Genomic DNA, 12,532 nt, shown 5'->3' with positions numbered 1-12,532 from the left:
AATATTTATTGACTGCCTACTAGGTAGCACTGCTGTTCAAGGCATTGGGAATATACAGTGGTAGATAAGACTGGGCCACTGACGTGGCGGAGCTGAGATTCCAGTAGGGGAAACAGATGATGTACAAAAAGCTAATGGTAGGTATCGATGCCATGAAAAAGTACTACTGGGTGTCCTATTAGAATGACTAGTGAGTGAGAAAACACTTTAGAAAGAGTGTTCAGGAAGAACTTCTGTGAATACATGGCACTTTGAGCTAAAATTTAAGTGAAAATAAGAGCCAGCTTTCAAAGATCAGGTCTCCCTCCATGCTAGGGAAATAGCTAGTGCAGATGCCCTGAAATGAAAAAGGTCCATGTGCTTGAAGAATAAACAGCATAACAAAGTAGAGAGACCAGTCTGTAGAAAACAAAGGAAGGAAGAATAAAGTGTGATGGTTGTGTGGGGAGCAGCCAAATCCTGTTGGTGAGAAGTTGGGATTTAGCCTATGAGCTACCGAAGCCACCGAAGATGCTTAGACAATGAAGTCACATAATCTGAATTACGCTTTTAGAAGGTCACTTTGGATGCTGAAAGATGATCTTTTGTGGGTGGGGACAGAGAGTGGGCTTGACAGCTGAAGCAGGGAGGAGTGAGACTATGGCAGTCATCCAAGAAGAGTGTCCCAGTGTTCAGTCCTTGGCCATCTTCTCTTTTCTATTCATGCTCACTTGTTTAGAGACATTACCGAGTCTCCTGACTTTAAGGACTCTGTATGCTGAGGACTCCCAAACGTACAACTTCAATAGTAACTCAGGCTGGTCATCCAGACTTGCATATCCAACTGCCTGCTTGACCCCTACACTTGAATGCCTAATAGGCATCTCAAGCTTAATATGTCTAAAACTTGTTTCTGGCATTATCTCCAGTTGTCAAAACCTGTTCCTCTTGAAGACTTCCCTATCTCAGGAAATGGCAACTCTTATCTTCCAGTTGTTCGGGCTAAAAACTTTGAAAATATCCTTGGTTTCTCTCTTTCTCTCGCATCCCATGCCAGTCTGACTCCTGTTGGATTTGTTTCCAGTTTTAAATTATGCTGAAAAACACTGCTTTGGATTATTATATTTGTGATCTGCCACATACGTACAAGTTCTTCTTAATGTCTTTCAATAAATTTTTATCGTGTCTTCAAAAATTTTTGCACTTATAAAAATTTATATTGGTACAGCCACTATAGAAAACAGTCTGGAGATTTCTCAAAAAATTAAAAATGGATATACCTTTTGATCCAGCAATTGCACTGCTGGGTATTTACCCAAAGAAAACCAAAACAATAATTCGTAAAGATCTGTGCACCCCAATATTCATAGCAGCACAATTTACAATAGCCAAGATATGGAAGCAACCTAAATGCCCATCAACAGACAAATAGATAAAGAAGCTATGGTTCATATTTAAAATGGAATATTACCCAGCCATTAAAAAAAAAATGAAATTCTATCATTTGCAATGGCATGGATGGACCTAGAGGTTATTACACTGAATGAAACAAGTCAGACAGAGAAAGATAAATACCATATGATTTCACTTATATGTGGAATCTAAAGAACAAAAAGAACAAACTAATCAAAAACAGACTCACATATATAGAGGATAATCTGGTGACGGACAGAGAGGAGGGAAGTTGGGAGGCTGGGAAGATGGGGTGAAGGGTTAAAGAAGTACAAATTAGTAGTTGATAGATGGTCACAGGGATGGGGAGCACGGCATAGGGAATGCAGTTAGCATTAATGTATTGGCTGGGTGGAGAGCCAGAGAAAATGAGCAATTAAGGGGATCACTTTATAAACTATATAAATGTCTAACCAATGTACTGTATACTAGAAACTAATAAAATAAAATTTAAAAATATATATTTATATTAAAAAAATATCAAAAACATATAAAAGTAGAGAGACTGATTTAATGAACTCATTTACACATTATATGGGTAACTGTAAGGACAGTTAATAATGAAATTTACTGTCATTTAATGTCCATTCTTACTTTGTACACACCACTTTCCTTAGCCACCCCCCTAAAATGGCAAGAATTCTTTTTTTTTAACTGAGGTAACATTGGTTTATAACATTACATAAGTCTCAGATGTGCAACATTATAACTCAACATCTGTATACTCTACAGCATACTCACCACCAAAGGTCTAGTTTCCGTTTGTCACCATGCAATTGACTCCTTCAATCCATTTTGCTTTTCTTCCCTACCCTTTCCCCTCTGGTAACCACCAATCTGTTCTCTGCATCTATGAATTTGTTTTGTTTTTTTCATTCATTTGTTTTTTTGTTTCATATTCCACATGTGAATTAAATCATACAGTACTTGTCTTTCTCCATCTGACTTATTTTACATAATACCTTTGAAATTCATCAATTAACATAAGGGTACATATAGCTTTTTAAATTTAGTGTTTTCATATTCTTTGGATAAATATTCAGAAGTGGAATAACTGAATCATATGGTAGTCCTAGTCTTAATTATTCGAGGAACGTCTGTACTATTTTCCAACCAACCACACTCTCTTCAACACCTGTAATTTCTCATCTTTTTGATAATTTCCACTCTAATCAGTGTGAGGTGATTTCTCCTTTGACTTTGATTTGCATTTCCCTGATAATTAGTGATGCTGAACATCTTTTCATGTGCTTGTTGACCATCCGTATGTCTTCTTTGGAAAAAATGTCTAGTCAGATCCTTTATGGTACTGTTAATGGATTCGTTAGCAGAAAGTGTTGCATTTGCCCACTCAAGCCAGGGGTCATTTAGGTTTTCAGCACATCCAGGAAGTAAACCTACCCTGAAATAAAGAGTTGTTCTAAATACCTTACAAAGATTGGTACTGCTGGTGAGATCTTTTTGTAATTTAGATAATCATGAGAATGGGGGGTGCAAATGTACTAAGACTTGCGTAGGTATTTGTGTCTAATTGAGCAAGTACAATTATAATCAGAGAATAGTAAAAACATAGCACTGGGTGTTTTGACCATAAAGGCTGAACTAGGTAAGGCACTTCCAAGGGCAGGGAGCGGCCAATTATAGTTTGTGGTGACATTGGGATAGAAGAGAAATTGGTCACAGAGAGTACCAGGGGAGTCTCCAGTATTATGGATAGATCAGAATCTCTGATGCCAAATCCAGCAGACCAAAAGGCTACCACCTTTAACGATGGCCCGGAAAATATAACTAAGCACATTATCTTTCCAGGCCAATGTCAAAGTAAAGGAAAGAAAGAAAAAATTAGTTTTCATGTTTAGTTAAAGTACGAAGTCTTGATCCAGCATCTTGAGTGGATGTCAGCTACCTCCCTTTCTCATCAGTTTGATTTGAAGTTCTCCAGCATTTGGACAGGACCAGATGTCAGGTGGAGCCTTCTTCAGCTGTAAGATGTGCACCAAAGGCTCAATGCCTTGTAGTTTTGCAGCGTTGTCCATCAGGAGCTCTTAGTGAGGTCCACTCCAATGGAGTTCGAGGGCTGTCTTCCTCTGATGACATTTCCAACATACTCAGTCACCAGGTTCCAGATTGTGACCGAATAGATCCTTTGAATTAAGATCCAGGAAAATTTCTTTAACCTGCTGATGATCAGCTTTAGTATAACACATTAAAGACTTACAGTAGCTGATTGTACCAGTATGAGAAAGCAAGGGATCCACAGAAAATTGTATACTTATATACATTGGTCTACTAGGGCCTATCTCATGTGAAAGGAGCTCAAATTTCCCCAAGGGGTTACTGCAAACAGGCAGCAAGACCAGAGGCAACACCCGAGGCCAAGGGAGCCCAGTAGTTTCAGCAAGCTTAGAGATTTTAAGTTTGAGAATCCCATTAAGTTCTCCTAACCTGGCCTGATGATTGAGAGCGATAGGGGCAGGGGTTATTCCAAGAAGTTTGTAAGGTTTTCATTAAAGCTTGTATGATTTGACCAGTGAAGTGGGTGCCTTGATCTCTGGAGACTGTGGAAAGTATGCCCCAAGTGGGAGGCACATTTTCCAAAAGTTTCTTTGCCACTCCAAGTGCATCAGTCTTGCAGAAAGGGAAGGCTTCAACCCATCCAGAAAACATACATAAAATAACAAGGACATACTGATAACCCATACTAAATAGCAGTTGAATGAAGTCCAGCTGCAGGTGTTCAAAGGATCCAGAGAGAGGAGGTTTGAGATCTCTGGAAACAAAAATAGTTTTTCCAGGATTGTGGACCTGGCAGGTCAGAACTTTGTGGTTAACTGCGCTTGCGGTTTTATAGAAATCTCCCTACCAATGTTTATTTATAATTCGAGTCATCTAAATTCCACCATGGTGGGTGAAGGAATGCAAAAATCAAAAGATGGGGTTTGCCAGGGAGCCTGAAAGAACCAACCAGCCATATTGGATTTCCCATAGTCCTGACTGTTCATTTAATTTACAATTACTATTTGCTCATCTGACTTCTCTGATTCAGGAGCAGACTGTTGCCATCTACAAGGACATCAGTATGGCCAAAGTCTGGCAACACAGGGTCATGTTTTTGCGGAAGCAGAATAGACTTTGCCTACATGTGTCACGAACTTAGCAGATTCTGTCGCTGCTGCCTTTGCATGAAAGTCAGCTAGGATATTTCCCTGACAGTCCAGTCCTTTTAGTGTGAGCCTCAGTTTTGATGACAACAATTTCAGAAGGTAAGAAAATAGGAGTAAGATGGTTGTGATTGCTTGTTGCCCATTTTTGATTGGGGTCCTTGTAGACATAAAAAGCTCTTTTGTTTCCGTAACATCCCAAAATCATGAATCGCCTCAAAGGCACACCAGTTATCAGTATAAAGATTAACAATTTGTCCTTTTGATAACTGGCATGCTCTGGGAAGGGCATGCAGCTCTGATTGTCAGTCTGATTTAGCTTATGGGAGGTTTACCCTTCCAAGTGGTTCATAAAGGGTAGTAACAGTTAACCGGCTTGAAAATTCTCTTTTTCATTTTTACAGTATGAACGAACCATCAACAAACAAAATTAGATCAGGATTAGTTAAAGCAGTGTCTTGTAAATCAGGACACAGTGTCACAAAACAGACAGGGGTAGTAACGTAGCAGGATTAAGAACATTGCAACATGTAAGATGAAGATGAGATGATGAAAGTAGAAGGATGTCATAGGTTAGTCTGCTTGCAGAGAAATGCTGAGTCGATTCAGAGTTAAGAAGACTTTAGACAGCATGCGGAGTTCATAAGTGCACATCATTTCCTAGGGTTAAGTCCGCAGAGGCTTCCACTATCTTTGCTGCCATTACTTTACCTTAAAGCAGCTGGGACAGGCACCAGCAACTGACTCTAGTTGTGTGCTCTAATAGGCAACGGCCTTGTTTATTGCGTGTTCTAGTGTGAGCATTACAGGGTTCGTTTATCTCTTTCATGTACAAATAAGGTGAAAGGTTTTGAATCGTTAAGTAACCCTAGGGCAGGCAGTTCTTACAGCACTTGTTTTGGTCTTCTAAAGTCCTGCTCATTTTATCTTCATAAGGAAGGGGTACAGGGACTAAAATTTTAGTGAGTTCATAGAGTTCATAAAGAAACTTCATTTCTTTAATACAGTATTTTTTTCTGATTCAAGCTGGGTTTTGCCCAGATAATGACACTGCGACTCACTTGCTTCTTCCCCCACCCCCCATCCTTATGCTCTGTAATCCTGCTCCTTTAATCATTAAGCCTTAGGACATAAGATGAACCGAACCTCAGGCCTATAATCACGAGGTTGAGGTTGGACGTTAGGCTAAGGGTAACATCTTGGCTTTAGATGTGTTTCAGCTCCAGGCCCATCAAAGCAGAACAACAACCCCACCAGCCACGGGACCAGACAGGATAGCATTATGGCTGATCAGAACTGACACAACGATCAATTACCTCAGCCACCTCCAATCCTCCAATCAGTAGCACCCACCACCCCAACTCCCTTGGTTTCCGTGATGACTGATTTTTCCCTATGTAATCTGTACTCCCAAAACACCCGGGAAGCCAGGCGTTTGAGCAATAGCTTGCCTCTGTCTCTGGGACTTGCAACTCTCTAATAAACCTTACTTTCTTTGCTGCAAAACCTGCACGTATCTCTTCTTTGGCTTAGACACGCATAGGCAGACAGACCCCTTTTTCTGTCGCGATAACAAAATCAATAGAGAAAAATTAGGAACCCATAATCTGTAATAACCAGCTAGGCCTAAAAATCCATGAAGCTATTACTTAGTTGTGGGTCTAGGGAATTCTTAAATTAGCTTAATTCTTTTTGGAGATAGCTGAATACTTACCTTCGATACTTAGATTATGACCCAGGTAATGAGCAGTGTCTAGAGATAATTGTAATTTCTCTTTAGAGACTGTGTCCCTTTCAGTAAACTGTTGTAGCAAATCAATTGAATCATTAATGGATGCCTCTTTGGTAACTGAGCACAGCAAGAGCTTGTCGATTTATTGTAAAAGGATTCATTTCCCAGGGAATAGGAGGGGGCTTAAATCTTAGTGGGGTACTTAAGGGAAATAAAAAGGGATTTCAGTGAACTCTGAGGCATGACTGTCCCAGTATATTATTGATTGTTCCAAGTACAGTCATGTGCTACTTAACAGGGATACGCTCTGAGAAGTTCATCATTAGGCAGTTTCCTCATTGTACAAACATCATCATGTGTACGTACACGAACCTAGAGGTCTAGCTTCCTACCCACCTAGACTGCATAGTACAACCCGTTACTCCCAAGCTACAAGCCTGTACAGCATGTTACCATACAAAACAACACGAGATCAAATCAAGCACGAGAAAACGATGCAACCAAGAGATGTGTGAGGCTACAGCCAGCATAATATAACTGTTTTATAGCAAATTTTTTTAATAAGAAGAGTACACTCTAAAATAATGATAAAAAGTATAGTAAAGACATAACATTGTCAATTCTTATCAAGAATTATGTACTGTACATGACTGTGTGTGCACAGTTGGTTTGCTTATGGCAGCATCACCACAAATGAGTAAAGCTTTGCACTAAGATGTACAACAGCTGTGGTGTCATTATAATCTTATGGGACCACCATCATATATCTGGTTGAGCAATGACTGAAACATTGTTATGCAGCATATGACCGTAAAGGCAAATAGATATTGGTTTTGGGGTTCTGCAGGGATACTGAGAAAGAGTACAGAGAGGTCTTCAACTGAGAACCAACCTGAGTCTGGTGGAAGTCGTGACAAAAAGATATTTGGGGGACTTTGTTCCATAGTGTAGCGGTTAGCATGTCTGCTTTACGTACAGAAGGTCCTGGGTTCGCACCTTAGTGGAGCCACAGTCCATGGTCTACAGCCATGCCGCCCTGAACAAGGCCGATGTCTGATCTCGGAAGCTAAGCAGGGTTGGGTCTGGTTAGTACTTGGATGGGAGACCACCTAGGAAGATCAGGTGCTGTAGGCATTAATAATAATAATAATAATAATAATAATAATAATAAAAGGTATTTGGGTTTGGAACAACTGGGAAATGGGGAACAACTATCTTGTTGATAGCACTTCAGTCCTGGGCAAGCCGCCATCCTTACCCATTTGGAAATAGGTTTCCATATTGTCAGGAACAGCCCATTACAGGAGCTGATTAGCCCCTGGGTGATTAGGTCTACTATGGGTATGAGGTGCTGCAGGGGATTGTGTGGTGTTTTACAGTGTATTTCATTACACAGAAATTTTCTTGAGGTTAGAGGATGACCTAATGTCAATCTAACACATTCTGAGATGGAAACTCTGGGGAAATAAATTCCAGGCTGAATTTCTGGCCTTTCCTGAAACTCTGTGCTGTTCTACAAATAATATCACTGTTATGTAAGTGGTATAGGTCAAGGCAGGAACATGTAGACCAGGGGAAGAAGCATGTTTTATGTTTTGATTACCTTTCTTTTGGCAAAAACTTGTTCTCATCCTTGCTGGGCCATAAATAGAGTCCATTTGGTGTGTGCATGCAGGGTTGGGGGAGGGTGGAGCCATTCTGCTCGATTGCATTTTAGCTTAGGGCCTGTTGCAAAAGCCCCACTAGTTACAGAGGAGCCACTGTGGGAAAGCAGTGTGGGTAGGCTGGGCTGACAAAAATGAGGTGCTCCAGCCCCCATGCTGTCTCACACGAGATTTGCAGCCAGAGCCAGTTCTTCTTAGTGCAGTGACTGGATTGCAGATCTGATAAGACCTCTCTGGATAACAGTGTGTAGAGTCCTGAGTTAGAGGCAAGTCTGAATTGAGGCAATACTTATTGCCTAGTTGAAGGTACACATATTATATAAAGCAGAAATATGAAATCGGTATCATTTTTAAATTTCTCCCTTTACATTATGCCTTAGATAGAAGCAGTCACCAAAATCAACATTAAAAACAATTAAGTCCTGTCAGTGTTTTCTTTCCTTTTCATGCCCCGTCATCTCCATGGCCCAGCTCATCATCTGGAGGCAGCTGGGAGGAAGGTGAGCACAGGCTCCAAAGAAAGACATTCTAGATGTGCATTTGACTCTGTCATGTGACTTGGACAAGATAAACTTTCTGTCCCTCAAGTTATTCTTATAAAATGGGATTAATAAATACTTCTTACTTTGTAGGACTATTGTGAAGATTAATGAAATAACACCAATAAAAATGCAGGTGACTAAACAATGTGGTCCCAATTGTTCTTTTAGATGTGGTGGTTAGTAGAAAAAAGCTCATAAGGATATGCACCAATATGTTAATGATGCTTTTATATTGAGAATTTGTTTTATTTTTTTAACTTACATCTTTGTGCTATCTTATATTTTTAAAATTTCCACAATGAACATGTATTACTTTTGTAACTAAAAATCATAAATATCTTCTCAAGGCTCAGCTGCAGAGAGATGCATTCCAAACTCGCTCATGTGTTTGCTGCCAGGATTGTCTCCCACACGCAGCTGCTCCTTGCCACACAGACTTCTTCGTAAAGCAGCTCACGAATGGCTGCTTGCTTCACCAGATTGGGCAAGTGAGAAGAGTCAGAGATAAAGACAGAAGCCACACTCTTTTGAAACTGAATCTTGGAAGGAACAGCCTATCATTTTTGGTATATTCCATGCATGAAATGCAAGCCCACATTCTAGGTCCAGCCCACATTCAAAAGGAGAAAATAACACAGGATGTGAATATAAAGGGGCAGAGACCAGTGAGATCCATTTCAGAAGTGACCTACCACAGGTACATACTATATGATGCCGTTTAAATAAATTCAAGTACAGGCAAACCTAATCTTCAGTAACATAAATCAGAACACTAGTTTCTTGGTTGAGGTGCAAGGATTGACTGGTAAGGGTCATAAGGAACTTTTCCAGATTGACGAGATTTTCTATATTTTGATAAGTATGTGTGTTCGTGGGATTATGTCTTTATCAAAACTCATTGCACAGTACACTTAAGGTTGTATAATCTACTACATGTAAATTATACCTCAATTTCAAACAAATTTTATCCTGTAGTTATTTTTTTTAGGGGGGGAGGATGGATAATTTTACCTTCCATGTTAACAGAAATTGGAAGTAGCCATTCACTTGCGCGTTTGGTTTTAAACCAAGATTCCCACCTTTACTTTTCACCACCAAAAAATGTGTTCAATTTATGTAATATATTAAAAAATTATATAACGAGATCTGAGTATGAATTCAGAAAATCTTTTAAATAAATTTGCATTTTCCTACTCACAAGAGTACCTCAGTACATTTGAAAATTAAATTCTTCAATGTGAAATTAAATTCTTCAATGTGGAAACATGCAATTTTTTCCAGTCTGTTAGCTGTTGTTTTCTTCCCCATTCAAAAAATGCAACTAAATGAGTACCGTTATTATAGCAATAAACATTAACTCCAACATAAAACTTTTGAATACACTTTTTAATCTTTTGAAAATATTACATTTATTTTTTATAAAAACAACTATAAGTTGGAAAACCATCGTAAGTATACTTAAATCAACAAATTTTGAATGTTTAACTATTTTATTTTCTATTGAGGTATAACTGATATATAACATTAGTTTCAGGTGTACAACATAATGATTTGATATTTGTATACACAGAGAAATGATCAACACAAGTAGTCAATATCTGTCACCATACATAGTTATGAATTTAAAAAATATTTTCTTATGACGGCTTTTAAGATCTACTCTCTTAGAAACTTTCAAATATGCAATACAGTATTATTAACTATAGTGTTAACCTAAAATTAAAAAGCCAAAATGAGAGGCAACAAGTGTTTGTTTGGGATCAAAGAACTGCAATTTTGGAAGCACAGAAGCCCAAATTGTGTCCTGAATACAGGGTGAGGGGCAAGGGGTTTTTAGGAGAAAAGGAAAGGAATACTTACATGAAAAGAAGAAAAAATTCCTATTGGTGCTGACAAGCTGAGCTACTCTTGTCTATATTTGGTTGGTTACTGAGTCTGTCTTCAGGTATAGGGTCCATAATCATCAGTCCTTGTGGTCAGGATGTCTCCTTTCCTGCTGGCTTTACAAACAATTGTTTTGAAGACCATGTTGCTTTGGCCCAATCAAAACAGTCTAAAGTTTCAAGGAGTAAGATACGCAAGGTAGTTCCTCTGGAATAGCAGCTCGTGTTCCATTTCGAAATGGATCCACTGATGTCCTTTTTTACATTAGTCTTACATCACATCGCCATGACTTATTTATTTTATAGCTGGAAGTTTGCACTTTTTTGACACCGTTCACCCATTTCACCCACCCCCCCGGCAACCACCAATCCATTTCCTATAAAAACATTATTCTTAAAATTCAATAAGTTGTTAACAAAAAAAAAAAAAAAAGTCCTTGCCATACATATCTAGCAATTCTGCATATTATGGAGACAAGCAGTTTGAGAACTGGGCTTCTGGAACTGGGATCAAAAACTCAACCGCCTAAAGTGAAGGCAGACAAGTAATATAAATTAATGAAGTCGGCCAGGCACCTTATACTGTATTCGCTCAAAAAAGGTAAATAGTTAGCAGAATTCTAATTTCTGCAAACAGATACTCTTGAAGTATTGGCTCTCTTGGTTTAGCTTTTATTTTCCTGCTTTCCTCTTAATTCTATTTTTTAAAAAAAACAACACTACAAGAACACTGATAAATAGAGACTGACACTCAGCCACACCATCAGGAACACAACAGAGAATGGTGGAGAGCATGGCAAAATGGCAACTATCCACCCAACCTCAGCTCCAGCTATTGTCCTGTGGAAATTCTGGCCCAGTCAGCAAGTGGTGATTTCTTTTAAGTGATGCTAGAAATCCAGTTTTTAATGCAATATTTCTCAATTTTTATTTTAAAATTTTATTAAAATGACAGACTGGAATATAAAGCACAAACTCAAAAAACACTTTAACACTATATAAACTAAATTGAACTCATATGTGGGACAAAGTTGGCTCATAAACTAAAAGTGTAAGATCTCAGATTAGAGAGATGAATTAATTTAGTTAATTGCAACATGCCCATGTTTAGCAGTGGTAGGAGAAAGGATTGGGACTGTATAAAGAAATAGTGAATAGAGCTCAGTAACTAAGTTCACAAAGTAACCTTTCTCCATCATCACTTGTGGAGGGTAGGAGAGAATGGAGACCAGTAGAAATTCAAAACAGCTGGTAGCACTTTGAAAAGCCACATTATATTCGGTAAGGCCTAGCCTAGATATGGGCCCAAAAGGAGCCCCAGATTCAGGACACAATGTCAAAGACAAAGGTCAAAGAACATCTTGGGGTAATAAACATGAGCAGAAAATTAAATACAGAAGACATAAAACTAGTATGCAAATGTGTGAAATAATATTTAACCTCATACATTAGAAATGCAAATTAAATGAAAAAAATACTGTATATGCATCAATTAGTAAATAGAGCTTCAAGCTGTTACTCAGAATTTGCAAAGATTCAATGAAACTGACATTCTCTTTCATAACTTAGTGGTGGTAGATTAACCTAGCAAAACTTTGTTGAAATGCATTGTATACAAAATAGATTAGTGGGTGCCTAGGGTGTAAGAATGAAGACTGACTATAAATGAGAGGGATATTTTGGGGGTGATGGAAATGTTCTAAAACTGGATTGTGGTGATGGTTGCACAACTTTATAAATTTACCAAAAAAATCACTAAATCATACACTTACAATTGGTAAATTTTATGGCATTTAAATAATTCCTCAATAAATCTTTTAATTGGCAGGGCTAGGATGTAAACCTAGGCTATCTGATTCTAGAAAGTACCACCACAAAAGGAGAATATCGCAGCTGGGAAACTCCAGTCATCTAGACACCAGTGACAGCTTCAGTTGGGTCCCTAGATAAAATATGCAAGTACTGGACCATTCCATTCTAAACAACACACGTGGTAACACTATCCACCCCAGCTCCTAAAGCCAGTACCCTAAATTTGAGATGAGAATGCATGAACAACTCAGTCTAAAGGGATTGTCTTAAACGAAAATCCCCAAGCCCTGGGGAGTTTCTTTAAAAA

At 38.6% G+C, this 12,532-nt stretch overlaps 1 pseudogene; it reads left to right on the top strand.

The window, feature by feature from the left end:
• The first annotated feature begins 7,342 nt into the window (after positions 1–7,342).
• LOC111733091 lies at positions 7,343–7,458 on the top strand (annotated as a pseudogene).
• Positions 7,459–12,532: the final 5,074 nt, after the last annotated feature.

This window comes from Pteropus vampyrus, unplaced genomic scaffold (assembly GCF_000151845.1).
Source record: "Pteropus vampyrus isolate Shadow unplaced genomic scaffold, Pvam_2.0 Scaffold520, whole genome shotgun sequence".
Lineage (NCBI taxonomy): Eukaryota > Metazoa > Chordata > Mammalia > Chiroptera > Pteropodidae > Pteropus > Pteropus vampyrus.
Note: the sequence above shows the minus strand (reverse complement) of the source record. Positions and strands in the feature narration are given on the sequence as shown.